The following is a 23,993-nucleotide window of genomic DNA, read 5'->3' as shown; positions in this document are numbered from 1 at the left end:
ATGGAGTGGGGTGGAGTGGAGAGGACTCGAATTGAGTGGAATGGAATGGAATGTAGTGGATTGGAGTGGAGTGGGTTGGAATGGAATGAAAGAGAATGGAATGGAACGGAATGGTGAACAGAAATGTGAACTGACATTGTGTCACTGCACTGCAGCCTCAGTGACAGAGTGAGATCCTGTCGAAAGAAAGGTATGGAACGGAATGGAGTTGAACAGATTGGAATGGAGTGGAGTGCAGTGGACTGGAGTGCAGTGGATTTGAGTGGAATGGAGTGGAATGGAATCGGACAGAATGAAATGGAATGGAGTGGTGTGCAGTGGAGTGGTGTGGAATAGAGTGGAATGGAATGGGATTGAATCTAATGGAGTGCTGTAGTTGAGTGTAGTGGAGTGGACTGGAATGGAGTAGAATGGAATGGAAAGGAGTGGAGTGAGTGGAGTGGAGTGGAGTGGAATGGAATGGAATGGACTGGAATGGAATGGAATGGAATGATGAAATGTAATGTGAACTTAGATTGTTGTACTACACTCCAGCCTGGGTGACAGAGTGAGATCCTGTCTAAAGAAAGGAAAGGAATGAAATGGAGTGGAATGGAATGGAATGGAATGGAGTGGAATGGAATGGAATGGAATGGAATGGAGTGGAATGGAATGGAATGGAATGGAATGGAATGGAATGGAATGGAATGGAATGGAGTGGAATGGAATGGAATGGAATGGAATGGAATGGAAAGGAATGGAGTGAAGTGGAGTGGAGGGGAGTGGGGTGGAGGGCATTGGAGTGGAATGGAGTGGAATGGAAAGGGATGTAATGGAATGGAATGGAGTGGAGTGAAGTGGAGTCGAGTGGAGTAGAATGGGGTAGAATGAAATGGGATGGTATGGAGTGGAGTGGGGTGGACTCGAGTTGAGTGGAATGGAATGGAATACAGAGAAGTGGAGTGTAGTTGAGAGGAGTGGAGTGGGTTGGAATGGAATGAAAGAGAATTGAATGGAATGGAATGGTGAAAAGAAATGTGAGCTGACATTGTGTCAGTGCACTCCAGCCTCAGTGACAGAGTGAGATCCTGCCGAAAGAAAGGTATGCAACGGAATGGAGTTGAATGGAATGGTGTCGACTGGAGTGAACTGGAGTGTAGTGGAGTGGAGTGGAATGGAGTGGAATGGAATGGAAATGAATGGAATGGAATGAAGTGGAGTAGAGTGGAGTGGAGTGGAGTGGTGTGGAATGGAGTAGAATGGAATGTTATTGAATTTAATGGAGTTGACTGTAGTTGAGTGGAGTGGAGTGGACTGGAATGGAGTGGAATGGAATGGAATGGAGTGGAGTGGAGTGAGTGGAGTGGAGTGGAGTGGAATGCAATGGAAGGGACTGGAATGGAATGGAATGGAATGGTGAAATGAAATAGAGCTGAGATTGTGCAGCTGTACTCCAGCTTGGTTGACAGAGTGAGATCCTGTCGAAAGAAAGGAATGGAATGGAATGGAACAGAATGAAATGGAACGGATTGGAATGCAGTGGAGTGGAGTGAAGTGGAGTGGAGAGAGTGGAGTAGAGTGTAATCGAGTGGAATGGGATGGGACGGGTTGGAATGGAATGGAGTGGATTGGAGTGGAATGGAGTGGAATTGAATGGGATTGAATGGGATGGAGCGGATTGTACTGGAGTGGAGTGGAGTGGAATGGACTGGAATAGAATGGAATGGAATGGATTGTAGTTAAGTGGAGTTTAGGGGAGTGGAGTGCAGTGGAGACGAATGATGTGGAATTGAATGGAATGCAATGGAATGCAACAGAATGGTGAAATGAAATGGGAGCTGAGTTTGTTCCACTGCACTCCAGCCTGGGTGACGGAGTGACATCCTATAGAAAGAAAGGAATGCAATGGAATGGAGTGGAATGGAATGGAATATAATGGAATGGAGTGGAGTGAATTGGGTTTGAGTGGAGTGGAGTGGTACGGAGTGGAATTGAATGGGATGGAATGGACTGGTGCGGAGGGGAGTGGAGTGGAGTGGAGAGGAGTGCAATGGAGTGGAATGCAATGGGATGTAATGGACTGGAGTGGAGTGGAGTGGAGTGGAGTGGAATGGAATGGAATGGAAGGGAGTGGAATGGAGTGGAGTGGGGTGGAGAGGAATCTAATGGAATAGATTGGAATGGAATAGAATGCAATGAAATGGAATGATGAATTGAAATGTGAACAGAGATTGTGCCACTGAACGCCAGCCTGGGTGAAAGAGTGAGATCCTCTCGAAAGGAAAGAATGGAATGGAGTGGAGTGAAATGTTATGGAATGGAATTGCATGGAGTGAAGTGGATTGGATTGGAGTGTAGTGGATTGGAATGGAGTGGTGTGGACTGGACTGAAATTAGGTGGAATGAAATGTGATGGATTTCAAAGGAATGGAGTGGAGTGGAGTATGGTGGATTATAGTGGAATGGAATGGGATGGAATGGAATGGTGTTGAATGGAGTGGAGTGGAGTGAAACGGAATTGAATGGAGTGGAGTGGATAGGAGTGGAGTTAATTGGAGTGAAAAGAAATGGAATGCGATGGAATAGAATGGAATGGAAAGGAGAGCTTAAATGAATTGTGAGCTGTGATTGTGCCACTACACTCCACCCTCCTTGAAAGAGTGAGAGCCTTTCGAAAGAAAGGAATGGAAAGTAATGGAGTGGAATGGAATGGAGTGGGATGGAATGGAGTGGAGTGGAGTGGAGTTGTGCGGAATGGAGTGTAATTGAATGGTGAAATGAAATGTGGGCTGAGTTTGCGCCACTGCACTCCAGCTTGTGTGATGGAGTGAGATCCTGTGAAAAGAAAGGAATGGAATGGAATGGAATGGAATGGAATGGAATGGAATGGAATGAAATGGAATGGAATGGAATGGAATGGAATGCAATGGGATGCAATGGAACGGAATTCAGTGGAGTGGAGTGGAGTGGAGTGGAATGGCATGTAGTGGAGTGGAATGGAATGGAGTGGTGGAGTGCAGTGGAATGGAATGGGAGGGAGTGGAATGGAATGGAGTGGAGTGGGTGGAGTTGAAAGGAATGGAATGGAATGGGATGGATGAAATGGAGTGGAGTCGTGTGGAGTGTAGTGGACGGGAGTGGAATGGAGTGGTGTGGAATAGGACGCAATAGAGTGGACTGGAATGGAGTGGAGTGGAGTGGAATGGAAAGCAATAGAATGCAATGGAAAGGAGTGGAAATGAATGGAATGGAATGGAATGGTGAAACGAAATGTGACCTGAGACTGTGCCACTACACTTCAGCCTGGGAGACAGACTGAGATACTGTTAAAAGAAAGGAAATGAATGGAATGGAGTGCAGTGGAGTGGAGTTGAGTGGAGTGGAGTGGAATTTAGTGGAATGGAATGTGTTGGAATGTAATGGGGTGGAGTGGAGTGGTGTGGAGTGGAGTGGACGGGAATGTAGTGGAATGGAATGGGATGGAATTGAATGGAGTGGTGTGGAGTGTAGTGGAGTGGAATGGACTGGAATTGGAAAGACTGGAATGGGGTGGATTGGAGTGGAGTTGAATGGGGTGGATTGGAGTGGAGTTGAATGGAGCGGAGTGGAGTGGAGTGTAATGGAATGGAATTGCATGGAATGTAATGGAAAGGAATGGAGTGGAAATGAATGGAGTGGAAAGGAATGGTGAAAGGACATTTGAGCTGAGATTGGGCCACTGCACTCCAGCATGGAGACAGAGTGAGATCCTGTCAAAAGAAAGGAATGGAATGGAATGGGGTGCAATAGAATGGAATGGAATGGAATGGTATGGAATGGAATGGAATGCAATGGAAAAGAATAAAATGGAATGCAATGGAATGGAATAGTGAAATTATATGTGAGCTGAGATTGTGCCACTGCACTCCAGCCTTATCAAAGTGTGAGATTCTGTCAAAAGAAAGGAATGGAATGGACTGGAAAGGAATGGCGTGGAAAGGAGTGGAGTGGAGTCGAGTTTAATTGAGTGGAGTGGAATGGAGTGGAGTGGAATGGAGTGAAATGGAATGGGCTTGAGTTTAATGGAGTGGAGTAGAGTGGAGTTGAATGGAGTGGAAATGAATGGAGTGGAGTGGAGTTTAATTGAGTGGACTGGAATGGAGTGGAGTGGAATGGAGTGAAATGGAATGGGCTTGAGTTTAATGGAGTGGAGTAGAGTGGAGTGGAACGGGTTGGAATGAAATGCATTGGGGTGGAATGGAATGGATTGTAGTGGAGTGGAACGGAATAGAATGGAATGGAATGGAATTGAATGGTGAAATGAAATGTTTGCTGAGATTGTTGTACTACACTCCCGCCTGGGTGACAGAGTGAGATCCTGTCGGAAGAAAGGAATGGAATGGTATGGAATGGAGTGGAATGGAATGGAATGGAATGGATTGAAGTTGAGTGGAGTGGAGGGGAGTGCAGTGGAGTGGAATGAAGTGGAATGGAATGGGTTGTAATGGAATGGAATAGAGTGGAGTGGCATCAAGTGGAGTGGAATGGGGTGGAATGGAATGGGACGGTATGAAGTGGATTGGAGTGGAGTGGACTCGAGTGGCGTGGAATGGAATGGAATGTATTGAGGTGGATTGGAGTTGGGTGGATTTTAATGGACTGGGTTGGAATGGAATGAAATTGAATGGAATAGAAGGGAATGGTGAAATGAAATGGGAGCTGAGATTGTGTCACTGCACTCTGGACTCTGTGACCGAGTGATATCCTGTTGAAAGAAAAGTATGGAATGGAATAGAGTTGAATGGAATGGAATGTAATCGAATGGAGTGGAGTGGAGTGGATTAGAGTGTAGTGGTGTGAACTGGAATGGAGTGGAAAGGAATGGCATTGAATGGAATTCAATGGAGTGGAGTAGAGTGGAGTGGAGTGGAGAGGAGTGGAATGGAATGGAATGAAATGGAATTGAATCTAATGGAGTGGAGTGGACTGTAGTGGAGTGAAGTGGACTGGAATAGAGTGGAATGGAATGCAAGGGAATGGAGTGAAGTGGAGTGGAGTGGAATGGAAAGGAATTGATTGAAATGCAATGCAATGGAATTGAATGGAATGGAATGGAATGGAATGGAATGGTGAAATTACATGTGAGCTGAGATTGTGCCTTTGAACTCCAGCCCAGTGACAGAGTGAGATCCTTTTGAAAGAATGGAATGGAATCGAATTTAGCGGAATGAAGTGGAATGGAGTGGAATGTAGAGGAGTAGAGTGAAATGGACTGGAGTGGAATGGATTAGAGTGGAATGGAGTGGAATGGGATGGGATGGATTAGAATGAAATGGAGTGGAGTGGAATAGAGTGGAATTGAATGGGATGGAATGGGATCGAGTGGATTTTACTGTAATGGAATGGAGTGAAATGGAGTTGAATGGAGTGGAGTGGAGTGGAGGGGAGTCGAATGTTATGGAATGCAATAGAATGCAATAGAATGCAACAGAATGGTGAAATGACATGTGAGCTGAGATTGTTCCACTGCACTCCAGCGTGGGTGATGTAGTGAGATCCTGTCAAAAGAAAGGAATAGATAGGAATGGAGTGGAATGTAATGGAATGGAATGGATAGGAATGGAGTGAAGTGGAGTTGAGTGGACAGGATTGGAGTGGAATGGAATGGAATGGAATAGGATGGAATGCAATAGCGTGGAGGGGAGGGGAGTGGAGTGGAGTGCAATGGAGGGTAATGGAAGGGGATGTAATTGAATGGATTGCAGTGGAGTGGAGTTGAGTGGAGTGTAACGGAATGGATTGGAAAGGGGTGGAATGGAGTGGAGTGGAGTGGGATGGAGTGAAATGGAATGAAATGGAATGGAATGGAATGAAATGGAATGAAATGGAATGGTGAAGTGAAATGTGAGCTGAGATTGTGCCACTGCACTCCAGCCTGTGTAACAGATTTAGATAATGTCGAAAGAAAGGAATGGAATGGAAAGGAGTGGAATGGAATAGAAAGGAATGGAATGGAATGCAATGGAATGCAATGGAATGCAATGGATTGGAGTGGAGTGGAGTGGAGTGGTTTGGAGTGGAATGTAATGGGATGTGAAGGAAAGGAGTGGAGTGGAGTGGAATGAAGTTGAGTGGAATGGAGTGCAATGTAATGGGATGGAATAGAATGGGGTGGAGCAGAGCGGAGTGGAGTGGAATGGAAAGGAATGGAACTTAATGTAATGTAATGGAATGGAATGGGATGGAAAGGAATGGAATTGACTGGTGAAACGAATTGTGAGCTGAGATTGTTGCACTGTAATCCAACCTGGGTGTCAGAGTGAGATCCTGTCGAAAGAAAGGAATGGAATGGAACGGAGTGGAGTGGAATACAGTGGAATGGAATAGAGTGGAGTGGAATACTGTGGAATGGAATGGAGTGGAACAGGATACAGTGGAATGGAATGGAGTGGAATGGAGTGGAGTGGACTGCAGTGCAGTGGAGTGGAGGGGAATGCAGTGGAATAGAATGGGATGCAGTGGAATGGGATGGAGTGGAATGGAGTGCAGTCGAATGGACTGGTGTTTAATGGAGTGGAATGGAATGGGATGGAATGGAATTGAGTGGTGTGCTCTGGAGTGGAGTAAAATCGATGGGAATGGAATGCAATGGAATGGGATGGAATGGAGTGGAATGGAGTGGAGTGGAGTGGAATGGAGTGGAGTTTAGTCGAATGGAATGGAATGGAATGCTATGGAATGCAATGGAATAGAATGGTGAAATGGAATGTGAGGTAAGATTGCACCACTGCACTGCAGCCAGGGTGACAGAGAGTGATCCTGTTGAAAGAAAGGAATGGAATGGAAGGGAGTGGAAAGAATGGAATGGAGTGGAGTGGAGTGGAGTGGAACAGAGTGGTGTGGAATGGGATGGAGTGGAACGGAATGGAGTACAGGGGAGTGGAGTGGAGTGGAATGGAATGGGATGGAATGCAAGGGAGTGGAGTGGAGTGGAATCGAGTGGAAAGGAATGGGATTGAGTGGAATGGAGTTGAGTGGAATGCAATGGATTGGAATGAGAGAGAATGTAATGGAATGGAATGGATTTTAGTGGAGTGGAGTGGACTGCAATGGAATGGAAAGGAATGCAATGGAATGGAAAGGAATGGTATGGAATGGAATGGAATGGTGAAGTGAAATGTGAGCTGAGATTGTTGTACTGCACTGTAGCCTGGGGGACAGAGTGAGATCCTATCGAAAGAAAGGAATGGAGTTGAATGGAATGGAATGGAATGGAATGTAGTGAAGTGCAGTGGAGTGCAGTGGAGTGGAATGGAGTGGAATGGAATGGAATGTAATATAATGGAATGGAGTGGAGTGGAGTCGAGGGGAGTGGAATGCAGTGGAATGGAATGGGATGGTATGGAGTGGAGTCTAGTGGAGTGGAATGGACTCCAGTTGAGTGGAATGGAATGGAATGTAGTGCAGAGGAGTGGAGTGGAGTGGGTTGGAATGGAATGAAATAGAATGAAATAGAATGAGATGGTCAAATGAAATGTGAGCTAAGATTGTGCCACTGCACTCCAGACTCTGTGAAATAGTGACAAACTGTTGAAAGAAATGTGTGGAATGTAATGGAGTTGAATGGAATGGATTGGAATAGGTTGGAGTTTAGTGGAGTGGACTGTAGTGCAGTGGAGTGGAGTGGAATGGAGTGGAAAGGAATGGGATTGAATGGAATGGAATGGAGCGGAGTGGAGTGGAGTGGAGTGGAATGTAGTGGAAAGGAATGGGATTGAATCTAATGGAGTGGAATGTAGTGGAGTGGAGTGGACTGGAATGTAGTGGAGTGGAGTGGACTGGAATGGAGTGGAATGGAATGAAATGGAATTAAATGGAGTGGAGTAGAGACGAGTGGAGTGGAGTGGTGTGGAATGGAGTGGAATGGAATGGAAAGGCATGGAATGAATGGAATGGCTAAATTAAATGTGAGCTGAGATTGTGCCGCTGCACTCCAGCCTGGGTGAAAGAGTGAGATCCTCTGGAAAATAGTAATGGAATGGAATGGAGTGGAATTGAATGGAATGGAATGGAATGGAGTGAAGTGCAGTGGATTGGAGTGTAGTGGATTGGAGTGGAGTGGTGTGGAGTGGACTGGAATGAGTTGGAATGGAATTTGATTGATTGGAATAGAATGGAGTGGAGTGGAGTAGGGTGAATTAGAGTGGAATGGAATGGGATGGAATGGAACGGTGTTGAATGGAATGGAGTGGAGCGAAAAGGAATGGAATGGAGTGGAGTGGATTGGAGTGGAGTCGATTGGAGTGGAAAGGAATGGAATGTGATGGAATGGAATGGAATGGAAAGGAATGCTTAAATGAAATGTGAGCTGTGATTGTGCCACTGCACTCCCACCTGCATGAAAGAGTGAGATACTTTCAAAAGAAAAGACTGGAAAGTAATGAAGTGGAATGGAATGGAGTGGGATGGAATGGAGTGGAGTGGAGTTGTGAGGAATGGAGTGTAATTGAATGGTGAAATGAAATGTGAGCTGAGATTGCGCCACTGCACTGCAGCCTGTGTGACAGAGTGAGATACTGTCAAAAGAAAGGAACGGATTGCAATGGAATGGAACGGAATGGAATGGGATGGAATGGAATGGAATTCAGTGGAGTGGAGTGAAGTGGAGTGGAATGAAATGGGACGGAATGGAGTGGAGTTTAGTGGAGGAAAGTGGAGTGGATTGGAGTGGAATGAGGTAGAATTGAATGGGATGGAATGGCATGGAGTGGAGTGGAACGGAGTGGAATGGAATGGAATGCAATGCAATGGAATGGAATGGTGAAATTAAATGTTTGCTTAGATTGTGCCACTGCACTGCAGCCTGCGTGACAGGGTGAGATCCTCTCAAAAAAAGAAATGGAAGGGAAAAGAGTGGAATGGAATGGAATGGAGTGAAGTGGGGTGGGCTGGAGTGGAGTTGTGTGGGTTGGAATGGAATGGAAAGGAATGGAATGGAATGGGAAGGAATGGGATGGAATGGAATTGAGTGGAGTGGAGCAGAGTAGAGTGGAATGGTGTGGAATGGTATGGGATGGAATGGAAAGGAATGTAGTGTAGAGGAATGAAGTGGAATGGAGGGAAGTGGAGTGAAGTGGAATGGAGTAGAATGGAGTGGGATGGAGTGGAATGGAGTTGATTGGACAGGAGTGGAGTGGAATGCAGTGCAATGGGATGGAGAGGAGTTAAATGCAGAGTAAGGGAATGAAATTTAATGCAATGGAATTTATTGGAATTTAAAGAAAATTAAAGTTCAACTCTGTTAGATGAATGCACACATCACAAAGAAGTTTCCCAGAATGCTTCTGTGTAGTTGTTTTGTGAAGATATTTCCTTTTCCGCCATAGGCATCAAATCACTCCAAATGTCCATTGCAGATAGGACCAAAAGGGTCTTCCAGATCTGCTGAATCAAAAGTAAGGTTAAACTCTGTGAGTTGAATGCACATTTCACAAAGAAAGTTGTCAGAATGCTTCTGTCTATTTTTAATGTGGCGATATATCCTTTTCCACCAAAGGCCTCAAAGCGGAACAAATGTCCACTTGCAGCTTCTACAAAAACAGTGTTTCAAAGCTTCTCAATCAATAGAAAGGTTCATCTCTGTGAGATGAATGCGCACATCACAAAGAAGTTTGTCAGAATGCCTCTGTATAGTTTTTATGTGAAGATATTTCCTTTTCCACCATAGGTCTGAAAACATCACAAATATCCACTTGCAGATTCTACAAAAAGAGTGTTGTAAAGCTGCTCAATGAAAAGTAGCGTTTAACTCTGTGAGACTAACGCACACATCATAAAGAAGTTTATAAGAATTCTTCTGTCTCGTTTTTATGTGAAGATATTTCTTTTTCCACCATAGGCCTCAAAGCAATCCAAATGTCCACTCGCAGATTCTACAAAAAGGGTGTTTCTGAGCTGTTCAAAAAAAAAGAAAAATTCAACTCTGTGAGATGAATGCACACGTCACAAAGAAGTTCGTCAGAATGCTTCTGTCTAATTTTATGTGAAGATATTTCCTTTTCCACCATAGGCCACAAAGCGCTCCAAATGTCCACTTGCAGATTCTACAAAAAGAGTGTTTCAAAGCTGCTTAATCAAAAGTAAGGTTCAACTCCGTGAGATGAATGAACACATCACAAAGAAATTTCTCATAATGCTTCTCTCTAGTTCTTATGAGAAGTTATTTCCTTCTCCACCATAGGCATCAAATCACTCCAAACGTTGACTTGCAGATAGTACAAAAAGGGTCTTTCAAAACTGCTCCATCAAAAGTAAGGTTCAACTCTGTGATACGAATGCACACATGACAAAGGAATTTGTCAGAATCTTTCTGTCTCCTTATTATGTTAAGATAATTCCTTTTCCACCATAGGACTAAGAGCGCTCCAAATGTCAACTTGTAGATTCTACAGAAAGAGAGTTTCAAAACTGCTCAATGAAAAGTAAGGTTCAACTCTGTGAGATAAATTCACACATCACAAAGAAGTTTGTCAGAATGCTTCTGTATAGTTTTCATGTGAAGATAATTCCTTTTCCACCATAGGACACAAAGCACTCCAAGTGTCCAATTTCAAATTCTACAAAAAGAATGTTTCAAAGCTGCTCAATAAAAAGAAATGTCCAAACCTGTGAGATGATTGCACACATCACAAAATGTTTGTCAGAATGCCTCTGTCTGGTTTTTATGTGAAGATATTTCCTTTTCCACCATAGGCCTCAAAGCGCTCCAAATGGCCACTTGTAGATTCTACAGAAAGTGTTTTTCAAAACTGCTCAATGAAAAGTAAGGTTCAACTCTCTGAGATGAATGTACACATAACAAAGAAGTTTTTCAGAATGCTTCTGTCTAGTTTTTATGATAAGATATTTGCTTTTCCACCATAGGCCACAAAGCGCTCCAAATGTACACTTGAAGATACTACAAAAAGAGTGATTCAAAGCTGCTCAATCAAAAGAAATGTTCAACTCTGTGAGATGAATGCACCCATCAGAAAGTAGTTCCTCAGAATGCTTCTGTCTAGTTATTATATGAAGATATTTTCTTTTCCACCATTGGCATCAAGGCACTCCAAATGTCTACTTGCAGATTATATGAAAAGAGTGTTTCAAAACTGCTCAATAAAAAGTAAGGTTCAACTCCAACTCTTTGAGATGAAAGCACACATTACAAAGAAGTTTGTCAGAATGCTTCTCTGTAGTATTTATGTAAATATATTTCCTTTTCCAACACAGGTATCAAAGCGCTCCAAATGTCCACTTGCAGATTCTACAAAAAGAGTGTTTCAAGACTGCTCAATCAACAGAAAGGTTCGACTGTGTGAGATGAATGTACACATCACAAAGAAGTTTGTGAGAACGCTTCTGCCTAGTTTTTATGTGAGGATATTTCCTTTTCCACCATAGACCTCAAAGCACTCCAAATGTCCACATGCAGATTCTACAAAAAGAGTGTTTGAAGGCTGCTCAATCAAAAGAAAGTTTGCACTTTGTGAGAAGAATGCACACATCACAAAGAAGATTGTCAGAATGGTTCTGTCTAATTTTCATGTGAAGATATTTCCTTTTCCATCATAGACCTCAAAGCGCTCCAAATGACCACTTGCAGATTCAACAAAAAGAGTGTTTCAAAACAGCTCAATGAAAAGTAAAGTTCAACTCTGTGAGATGAAAGCACACATCACAAAAAAGTGTGTCAGAATGCTTCTCTCTAGTTATTATTTGAAGATACTTCGTTTTCCAACATAGGCCTAAATGCGCTCCAAATATTCATTTCAGATTCTACAAAAATAGTGTTTCAAATCTGCTCAATCAAAAGAAAGGTTCAATTCCGTGAGATGAATGCACACATCACAAAGAACCTTGTCAGAATGCTTCTCGGTGTTTTTTAGGTGAAGATATTTCCTTTTACACAATAGGCCTCAAAGCACTCCAAATGTCCACTTGCAGAGTCTATAAAAAGAGTGTTTCAAACTGCTCAATCAAAAGAAAGGTTCAACTCTGTGCGTTGAATGCATAGATCCCAAAGAAGTTTGTCAGAATGCTTCTGTCTACTTTTTGTGTGAAGAAATTTTCTTTTCCAACATAGACCTCAAAGCGCTCCAAACGTCCACTTGTAGATTCTACAAAAATAGGGTTTCAAAACTGCACAATGAAAAGTAAGTTTCAACTCTGTGAGATGAACACATGCATCACAAAGGAGTGTGTCAGAATGCTTCTGTCTAGTTATTATCTGAAGATAGTTCCTTTTCCACCATAGGCCTAACTGTGCACCAAATGTACACTTGCAGATTCTACAAAATTAGTTTTTCAAAGCTGGTCAATCAAAAGAAAGGTTCATCTCTGAGAGACGAATGCACACATCACAAAGAAGTTCGTCGGAATGCTTCTGGCTGGTTTTTATGTGAAGATATTTTCTATCCTACCATAGGCCTCAAAGTGCTCCAAATGTCCACTTGCAGATTCTGCAAAAAGAGTGTTTCAAAGCTGCTCCATCAAAAGAAAGGTTCACATACGTGAGATGAGTACACACATCACAAAGAAGTTTATCAGAATGCTTTTGTCTAGTTATTATATGAAGATACTTTGTTATACACCACAGGCCTCAAGGCGCTCCAAATGTCTACCTGCAGATTCTATAAAAATAGGGTTTCAAAACTGCTCAATGACAACTGAGGTTCAACTCTGTGAGGTGAATGTACACAACACAAAGAAGTTTGTGAAAATGCTTTTGTCTAGTTTTAATGTGAAGATATGTCCTTTTCCACTGCAGGCCTCAAAGAGCTCCAAATATCCACTTGCAGATTCTACAAAAAGAGGGTTTCATAGTATTCCATGGTGTATATGTGCCACATTTTCTTAATCCAGTCTATCATTGTTGGACATTTGGGTTGGTTTCAAGTCTTTGCTATTGTGAATAATGCCGCAATAAACATACGTGTGCATGTGTCTTTATAGTAGCATGATTTATAGTCCTTTGGGTATATACCCAGTAATGGGATGGCTGGGTCGAATGGAATTTCTAGTTCTAGATCCCGGAGGAATCGCCCCACTGACTTCCACAAGGGTTGAACTAGTTTACAGTCCCACCAACAGTGTAAAAGTGTTCCTATTTCTCCACATCTTCCCCAGCACCTGTTGTTTCCTGACTTTTTAATGATTGCCATTCTAACTGGTGTGAGATGGTATCTCATTGTGGTTTTGATTTGCAAAAATGATGAGTTCATGTCCTTTGTAGGGACATGGATGAAATTGGAAATCATCATTCTCAGTAAACTATCGCAAGAACAAAAAACCAAACACCGCATATTCTCACTCATAGGTGGGAATTGAACAATGAAAACACATGGACACAGGAAGGGAAACATCACACTTTGGGGACTGTTGTGGGGTGGGGGGAGTGATAGCATTGGGAGATATACCTAATACTAGATGACGAGTTAGTGGGTGCAGAGCACCAGCATGGCACATGTATACATATGTAACTTACCTGAACATTGCTCACATGTACCATAAAACCTAAAGTATAACAATAATAATAATAATAATTAATAAATAAAGAGGGTTTCAAAACTGCTTAATGAAAACTAAGGTTCAACTCTGTAAGATGAATGCACACATCACAAAAGGATTGTCAGAATGCTTCTGTCTAGTTTTTATATGAAGATATTTCCTTTTCCATGATAGGACTCAAAGCGCTCCAAATGACCCCTTGCAAATTCCACAAAAAGAGGGTTTCCAAACTGCTCAATCAAAAGGAAGCTTCAACTCTGTGGGATGAATGCACACATCACAAAGAAGTTTCTCAGGATTCTTCTGTCCAGTTTTTATGTGAACATACTACCTTTTACACCATAGGCCTCAAAGCGTTCCAAATGTTCTCTTGCAGATTCTACAAAAAGAGTGTTTCGAAACTGTTCAAACAAAAAAAAAGTTTAACTCTGGGAGATGAATGCACACATCAAAAAGAATTTTCTCACAATTATTCTGTGCAGTTTGTAGGTGAAGATATTTACTTTTCCATCATTGGCCTCAAAGCTCTCCATATGTCCAGTTGCAGATTCTACAAAAACAGTGTTTTAAAGCTGCTCAATGAAAAGAAAGTTTCAACTCCATGAGATGAATGAACACAACACAAGGAAGTTTGTCATAATTTTTCTGTATACTTTTTATGTGGAAATATTTCCTTTTCCACCATAGGTCTCATAGCGCTTCAAATGTCCACTTGCAGATACTACAAAAAGAGTTTTTCAAACCTGCTCATTCAAAAGAATGTTTAAAATCTATGAGGTGAACGCACACATCACAAGTAAGTTTCTCAGAATGCTTGTGTCTAGTTATTATGTGAAGATATTTCGTTTTCCACCATAGGCCTCATAGCATTCCTGATCTCCGATTGCAGATTCTACAAAAGAGTGTTTCCAACCTATGCAATCAAAAGAAAGGTCAAATCTGTGTGATGAATGCACACGTCACAAAAAGTTTCCCAGAATGCTTGTGTCTATTTCTTGATTGAAGATATTTCCTCTTCCACCATAGGCCTCCAAATATCCACTTGCAGATCCTACAAGAAGAGTGTTTAAAACTGCTCAATCAAAGGAAACTTTCATCTCTGTGAGATGAATGCACCCATCACAAAGAAGTTTCTCAGATTGATTCTGTCTAGGTTTATATGAACATATTTCCTTTTCCACCATAGGCCTCAAAGCACTCCAAATGTCCACTTGCAGACAGTACAAAAAGGGTGATTCAAAACTGCTCAATCAAAAGTAAGGTTCAACTCTGTGAGACGAATGAACATATCACAAAGAAGTTGGTCTGAATGCTTCTGTCTAGTTTTTATGTGAAGATATTTCCTTTTCCACCATAGGCCTCAAAGCACTCCGAACGTCCACTTCAAGATTCTTCAAAAAGATAGTTTTCAAAATACTCAATCAAAATAAAGTTCAAATCTGTGAGGTAAATGCACACATCACAAAGAAGTTTCTCAGAATACTTCTATCTAGTTATTATGTGAAGATATTTCCTTTCCCACCATAGACCTCAAACGCTCCAGTTGTCCACTTCCAGATTCTGCAAAAAGAGGGTTTCAAAACTGCTCATTCGTAAGTAAGGTTCAACTCTGTGAGATGAATGCATATATCACAAAGAAGTTACTCAGAATGCTTCTGTCTACTTAAGTGAAGATATTTCGATTTCCATCATAGGCCTCAAAGCACTCCAAATGTCCACTTCCAGATTCTACAAAAAGAGCGTTTCAAAACTGTTCAATCAAAAGAAAGGTTCAAATCTGTGAGATAAATGTACACATCACAAAGAAGTTTCTCAGAATGCTTCTGTCAAGTTTGTAAGTAAATATACTTCCTCTTCCACAATAGGCCTCAAAGTGCACCAAATACCCACTTGCAGATTTTAGAAAAAGAGTTTTTCCAAACTGCTCAATATAAAGAATGTTTCAACTCTCTGAGATGAATGCACCAATCACAAATAATTTTCTCTTAATGATTCTGTCTAGGTTTTAAGTGAAGAAATTTCCTTTTGCACCATGGGCCTCAAAGCGATGCAAATGTACACTTGCAGGTTGTACAAAAAGAGTTTTTCCAAACTGCTCAATCAAAAGAAAGGTTCAATGCTGTGAGATGAATGCAAACATCGCAAAGAAGTTTGTCAGAAAGTTTCTGTATAGTTTTTATTTGAAGATATTTCCTTTTCCACCATCAGCCTCAAAGCACTTCAAATGTCCAATTGCAGATTCTACAAAAAGAGTTTTTCAAAGCTGCTCAATAAAAAGAAAGTTCAAGTGTGTGAGATGAATGCACACATCTTGAAGAAGTTTCTCAGAATCCTTTTGTCTTGCTATTATGTGAAGATATTTCGTTTTCCACGTTGGCATCAAAGCACTTGCAGATTCCACAAAAAGAGTGTTTCAAAAGAGCTCAATCGAAAGTAAGGTTCAACACTATGAGATGAATGCACACATCACTCAGAAGTTTCTGAGAATGCTTCTGTCTAGTATTTATGTGAAGATATTTCCTTTTCCAGCATGGGCTGCAAAGCGCTCTAAATGTCCACTTGTAGATTCTGCAAAAAGTCTTTCAAAACTGCTCAATCAAAAGAAAGGTTGAAGTCTGTGGGATGAATGCACACATCATAATGGAGTTTCTCAGAATGCTTCTGTCTAGTTCTTAAGTGAGGATACCTCCTTTTCCACCATAGGCCTCAAAGTGCTCCATACATCCAATTGCAGATTCTACAAAAAGAGAGTTTCCGAACATCTCAGTCAAAGAAAGTTTCAACTCAGTGAGAGGAATGCACAAGTCACAAAGAAATTTGCACGATTCTTCTGTCTAGTTATTATGAGAAGATACTTCCTTTTCCACCATAGGCCTCAAAGCACCCAAAATGTCCACTTGCAGATAGTACAAAAAGGGTGTTGAAAAACTGCTCAATAAAAAGTAAGGTTCTATTTTGTGAGATGAATGCACATATCACAAAGAAGTTTGTCAGAATGCTTCTGTCTAGTTTTTATGTGAAGATATTTCCTTTTCCATCTTAGGACTCAAAACACTCCAAATGTCCCCCTGCACATTCTACAAAAAGAGTGTTTCCAAACTGTTCAATCAAAACAAAGGTTCCACTCTTTGAGAGGAATTCACACATCACAAAGAAGTTTCTCAGAATGTTTCTGTCTAAGTTTTGTGTGAAGATATTTCGTTTTCCACCATAGGCCTCAAAGCCCTCCAAATGTCCACTTGCAGATTCTACAAAAAGAGTGTTTCCAAACTGCTCAATGAAAATAAAGGTAAAACTCTGTGAGATAAATGCACACATCATAAAGAATTTTCTCAGAATTATTCTGACTAGTTTTTATGTGAAGATATTTCCTTTTCCACCATAGGCCTCAAAGCGCTAAAATTGTCCACTTGCAGATTCTATAAAAAGAGTGTTTCAAAATTTCTCAATCAAAGCTAAAGTTCAACTTCATGAGATGAATCCACCCATCAAAACGAAGTTTGTCAGAATGTTTCTGTATAGTTTTTATGTAAAGATATTTCCTTTTCCGCCACAGACCTCAAAGTGCTCCAAATGTTCGTTTGCAGATTCTACAAAAAGAGTGTTTCAAAGCTGCTCAATCAAAAGAAAAGTTCAACTCCGTGAGATGAATGCACACATCACAAAGAAATTGCTCAGTATGCTCTTGTCTAGATTTTATGTGTAGATATTTCCTTTTGCACCATAGGCCTCAAAGCACTCCAAAAGTCCTCTTGCAGATAGTACAAAAAGGGTGTTTCAAAACTGCTCAATGCAAAGAAAGTTTCAATTCTGTGAGATTAATGCATGCATCACAAAGGAGTTTGTCAGAATTTTTCTGTTTAGTTTTTATGTGACGATATTTCCTTTTCCACCATAGGCCTCAAAGCACTCCAAAAGTCCACTTGCAGATAATAAAAAAAGGGTGTTTCAAAACTGGACAGAAACATTCTGACAAACTTCTTTGTGATATGTGCCTTCATCTCACAGAGTTGAACATATCTTTTGATTGAGCAGTTTTAAAACAGTTTTTTTGTAGAATCTACAAGTGTTCATTTGGAGCACCTTGAGGCCTATGGTGGAAAAGGAAATATCTTCACATAAAAACTAGACAGAAGCATTCTGACAAACTACCTTGTGATATGTGCGTTCATCTCACAGCGTTTAACCTCACTATCAATTGAGTAGCTTTGAAACACTCTTTTTGTAGAATCTGCATGTGGACATTTGGAGCGTTTTGAGAACTATGGTGGAAAAGGAAATATCTTCACATAAAAATTGCACGGAAGCATTCTTAGAAACTTCTTTGTGATGTGTGCATTGATCTCACAGAGTTGAACCTTTCTTGGATTGAGGAGTTTGGAAACACTCTTTTTGTAGAATCTGGAAGTGGACATTTGGAGCACTTTGAGGCCTATGGTGGAAAACGAAATATCTTTACATAATAACTAGACAGAAGCATTCTGAGAAACTTCTTTGTGATGCGTGCATTCATCTCAGAGATTTGAAAATTTCTTTTGATTGAGCAGTTTTGAAACACCCTTTTTGTACTATGTACAAGTGGACATTTATAGGGCTTTGGGGCCTGTGGTGGATAAGGATATATCTTCACATAAAATCTTGACAGAAGCATTCTGACAGACTTCTTTGTGATATGTGGATTCAACTCACAGAGTTGAACTTGCTTTTGCTTGCACAGTTTTGAAACACCCTTTTTGTACTATCTGCAAGAGGATATTTGAGTGTTTTGACATCTATGGAGGAAAAGGAAATATCTTCAAATAAAAACTATACAGAAGCATTCTGACAAACGCCTTTGTGATGTGCGCATTCATCTCACAGAGTTGAACATTTCTTTTGATTGAGTAACTTCGAAACTCACTTTTTGCAGAATCTGCAAGTGGACATTTGGAGTGCTTGTAGGCCTATCGTAGAAAAGGAAATATATTAATTAAATAACTAGAGAGAAGCATTCTGAGAAACTTCTTTGTAATGTGTTTTTTCAAAACTTTGAGAAGTTTTGAAACACCCTTTTTGTACAATCTGCAAGTGGACATTTGGAGCACTTTCAGGCCAATAGTGGAAAGGAAATATCTTCACATAAAAACTGTACAGAAGAATTCTGAGAAATTTCTTTCGGAAGTGTGCATTCATCTCACAGAATTGAACCTTGCTTTCGATTGAGCACTTTTGAAACACACTTTTTTTTGTATAATCTCCAAGCAGACAGCTGGAGCGCTTTGAGGCCTATGGTAGAAAATGAAATATCTTCACATAATAACTAGACAGAAGCATTCTGAGAAAGTTCTCTGATATGTGCATCCATCTCACGGAGTTGAACCTTTCTTTTGGTTTAGCAGCTTTAAAACACTCTTTTTGTATAATCTGCAATTGGACATTTGGAGCGCTTTGAATCCTAAGGTGGAAAAGGAAATGTCTTCACATAAAAACTATACAGAAACATTCTGACAAACTTCTTTGTAATGTGTGCATTCGTCTCACAGAGATGAACTTTTCTTTTCATTGAGCAGTTTTGAAACACTCGTTTTGTAGAATCTGCAAGTGTACATTTGGAGTGCTTTGAGGCCTATGGTGGAAAAGGAAATATCTTCACCTATAAACTAGACAGAATCATTCTGAGAAAATTCTTGGTGATGTGTGCATTCATCTCACAGAGTTGAACATTTCTTTTGAATCAGTAGTTTTAACACACTCTTTTTGTAGAATCTGCTAATGGACATTAGGAGCGCTTTGAAGAATATGGTGGAAAAGGAAATATCTTCATATAAAAATGAGACAGAAGAATTCTGAGAAACTTCATTGTGATGGTTGCATTCAGCTCACCAAGTTGAAACTTTTTTTTGACTGAGCCATTGGGAAACACTCTTTTTGTAGAATCTGCAAGTGGATATTTGGAGCGCTTTGAGGCCCATGGTGGAAAAGGAAATATCTTCACATAAAAACTAGACAGAAGCATTCTGACAAACTTCTTTGATATGTGCATTCATCTCACAGAGTTCAACCTTACTTTTGATTGAGAAGTTTTGGAACACCCTTTTTGATTTAGGTGTAAGTGGACATTTGGAGTGCTTTTTGGTCTATGGTGGAAAAGGAGATATCTTAACATAAGAACTAGACAGAATCAGTCTGAGAAAACTCTTGGTGTTGTGTGCATTCATCTCTCAGAGTTGAACTTTTCTTTTGGTTGAGCAGTTTGGAAACACTCTTTTTCCAGAATCTGCAAGTGGACATTTGGAGGGCTTGAGGCCTATGTTGGAAAAGGAAATATCTTCACATAAAAACTAGACAGAAGCATTCTTACAAACTTCTTTTTGATATGTTCATTCACCTCACAGAGTTCAACCTTACTTTTTATTGAGCAGTTTTGAAACACCCTTTTTGAACTAGTTGCAAGTGGACATTTGGAGTGCTTTGTGGCCTATGGTGGAAAAGGAGATATCTTTACATAAATACTAGACAGAATCAGTCTGTGAAAATTCTTGGTGATGTGCACATTCATCTCACAGTCGTGAACCTTTCTTTTGATTGAGTAGTTTGGAAACACCCTTTTTCCAGAATCTGCAAGTGGACATTTGGTGAGCTTTGTGTCCTATGGTGGAAAACGAAATATCTTCAAAGAAAACCTAGACAGAAGAATTCGGAGAAACTTCTTTGTGATGTGTGCATTCTTCTCACAGAGTTGAATCTTCCTTTTTATTGAGCAGTTTGGAAACACTTTTTCTGTAGAATCTGTAAGTGGACATTTGGAGCGTTTTGAGGCATATGGTGAAAAAAAAATCTTCACATAAAAACTAGATAGAAGGATTCTGACAAACTTCTTTGTGATATATGCAGTCATCTCATAGAGTTGAACCTTACTTTTGATTGAACAGTTTTGAAACACCCTTTTTGTACTCTCTGCAACTGGACATTTGGAGTGTTTGAGGCCTATCTTGGAAAAGGAAATCTCTTCCCAAGAACTAGACAGGAGCATTCTGACAAATTTCTTTGTGATGTGTGCATTCATCTCACAGGGTTGAACCTTTCATTTGATTGAACAGCTTTGAAACACTTTGTACAATCTGCATGTGGACATTTGGGGCGCTTTGAAGCCTATGGTGGAAAAGAAAGTATCTTCACAAAAAAACTATACAGAAACATTATGACAAAATTTTTTGTGATGTGTGCATTCATCTTACAGATTTGAACCTTTCTTTTCATTGAGCAGTTTTGAAACACTGTTTTTGTAGAATGTGCAAGTGTATATTTGGAGAGTTTTGAGGCCTATGGTGGAGAAGGAATTATCTTCACATAAAAACTAGACAGAAGCATTTTGAGAAACTACTTTGTGATGTGTGGATTCACCTCAGAGACTTGAACTTTTATTTTTATTGAGAAGTTTAGAAACACTCTTTTTGTAGAATCTGCTAGTGGACATTTGGAGCACTCTGAGGCCTAGTGTGGAAAAGGAAATATGTTCATATAAAAACTAGACAGAATCATTCTGACAAACTTCTTTTGGATGTGTGCATTCATCTCCTAGATTTGAACCTTACTTTCGATTGAGCAGTTTTGAAACACTTTTTTTGGAGAATCTGCAAGTGGACATTTGGAACACTTTGTGGGGTATGGTGCAAAAGGAAATATATTCACATGTAAACTAGACAGAATCATTCAGACAAACTTCTTTGGGATGTGTGCATTCAATTGACAGAGTTGGACTTTCTTTTGATTGATCAGTTTTGAAACACTCTTTTTTTAGAATCTGCAAGAGGACATTTGGAGCGCTTTGAGGCCTATGGTGGAAAAGGAAATATCTTCACTTCAGAGCTAGACAGAAGCTAGACAGAAGCATTCTGAGAAACTTCTTTGTTATATGTTCATTCATCTCACAGAATTGAACCTTTTTATTATTATTATTATACTTTAAGTTTTAGGGTACATGTGCACAATGTGCAGGTTAGTTACATATATGTACATGTGCCATGCTGGTGTGCTGCCCCCATTAACTCGTCATTTAGTATTAGGTATATCTCCTAATGCTATTACTCCCCCCTCCCCCCACCCCACAACAGTCCCCAGAGTGTAATGTTCCCCTTCCTGTGTCCATGTGTTCTCATTTTTCAATTCCCATCTATGAGTGAGAACATGCAGTGTTTGGTTTCTTGTCCTTGCGATAGTTTACTGAGAATGATGATTTCCAATTTCATCCATCTCCTTACAAAGACATGAACTCATCATTTTTTGTGGCTACATGGTATTCCATGGTGTATATATGCCACATTTTCTTAATCCACTCTATCATTCATGGACATTTGGGTTGGATCCAAGTCTTTGCTATTGTGAATATTGTCACAATAAACATACGTGTGCATGTGTCTTTATAGCAGCATGATTTATAGTCCTTTGGGTATGTACTCAGTAATGGGATGGCTGGGTCAAATGGAATTTCTAGTTCTAGATCCCTGAGGAATCGCCACACTGACTTCCACAATGGTTGAACTAGTTTACAGTTCCACCAATAGTGTAAAAGTGTTCCTATTTCTCCACATCCTCTCCAGCACCTGTTGTTTCCTGACTTTTTAATGATTGCCATTCTAACGGTGTGAGATGGTATCCCATTGTGGTTTTGATTTGCATTTCTCTGATAGCCAGTGGTGATGAACATTTTTCATGTGTCTTTTGGATGCATAAATGTCTTCTTTTGAGAGGAGTCTGTTCATATCCTTTGCTCACTTTTTGATGGGGTTGTTTGTTTTTCTTCTTGCAAATTTGTTGGTGTTCATTGTAGATTCTGGATATTAGCCCTTTGTCAGATGAGTAGGTTGCGAAAATTTTCTCCCATTTTTACGTTGCCTGTTCAATCCAATGGTAGTTTATTTTTGCTGTGCAGAAGGTCTTTAGTTTAATTAGATCCAATTTGTCAACTTTGGCTTTTGTTGCCATTGATTTTGGTGTTTTAGACATGAAGTCCTTACCCATGTCTATGTCCTGCATGGTAGTGCCTAGGATTTCTAGGGATCAATTCAACCAGAAGAATTAACTATCCTAAATATATATGCACCCAATACAGGAGCACCCAGATTCATAAAGCAAGTCCTGAGTGACCTACAATGAGACTTAGACTCCCTCACAATAATAATGGGAGATTTTAACACCCCACTGTCAACATTAGACAGATCAACGAGAAAGAAAGTTAACAAGGATACCCAGGAATTGTACTCAGCTCTGCACCAAGTGAACCTAATACACATCGACAGAACTCTCCACCCCAAATCAACAGAATATACGTTCTTTTCAGCACCACACCATACCTATTCCAAGACTGACCACATAGTTGGAAGTAAAGCTCTCCTCTGCAAATGTAAAAGAACAGAATTTATGACAAACTGTCTCTCAGACCACAATGCAATCAAACTAGAACTCAGGATTAAGAAACTCATTCAGAACTGCTCAACTACATGGAAATTCAACAACCTCCTCCTGAATGACTACTGGGTACATAAAGATTTGAAGGCAAAATTGAACTTTTCTTTTGATTGAGCTGTTTTGAAACACTCTTTTTGTGGAATCTGCAATTGGATATTTGGAGCGCTGTGTGGACTAAGGTGGAAAAACCAATATCTTCATATAAAAACTAGACAGAAGATGTCTGACAAACTTCCTTTTGATGTGTGCATTCATCGCACAGAGTTGAAAACTCACTTGCAATTGAGCAGTTTTGATACAATCTTTTTGTAGAACCTGCAGGTGGACATCTGGAGGGCTTTGAAGCCTATGTTGGAAAATGAAATATCTTTACATAATTAATGGAAGCATTCTGAGAAACTTCTTTGTGATGTGCGCATTCATCTCACAGAGTTGAAACTTTGTTTTGATTGAGCAGCTTTGAAACACTCTTTTGTAGAATCTGCAAATGGACATTATGAGCGCTATGAGGCCTATGTTGGAAAACTAATTGTCTTCACATAAAAACTATACAGAAACATTCCGACAAACTTATTTGTGATGTGCGCATTTGCCTCACAGAGTTGAAACTTTCTTTTAATTGATCAGTTTTGAAACATTCTTTTTGAAGAATCTGCAAGTGTCTATTTGGACAGTTTTAAGGACTAGGGTGGAAAGGAAATATCTTCACATTAAAACTAGACATAATCATTCTGAGAAAATTCTTTGTGATATGTGCATTTATCTTAGAAAGTTGAACCTTTCTTTTCATTGAGCAGTTTTGACACAGTCTTTTTGTAGAATCTGCAAATGGTCATATGGAGCGCTTTGAGTCCTATGGTGGAAAAGGAAATGTCTTCTCATAAAAACTAGACGGAAGCATTCTGAGAAACTTCTTTGTGATGTGTCCATTCATATCACAGACTCCAACTTTTCTTTTGATTGAGCAGTTTGGAAACACTCTTTTTGTAGAATCTGCAAGTGGATATTTGGAGTGCTATACTGACTGTAGTGGAAAAGGA

This window comes from Pongo abelii, chromosome 17, assembly GCF_028885655.2.
Source record: "Pongo abelii isolate AG06213 chromosome 17, NHGRI_mPonAbe1-v2.0_pri, whole genome shotgun sequence".
NCBI classification, from domain to species: domain Eukaryota; kingdom Metazoa; phylum Chordata; class Mammalia; order Primates; family Hominidae; genus Pongo; species Pongo abelii.
Note: the sequence above shows the minus strand (reverse complement) of the source record.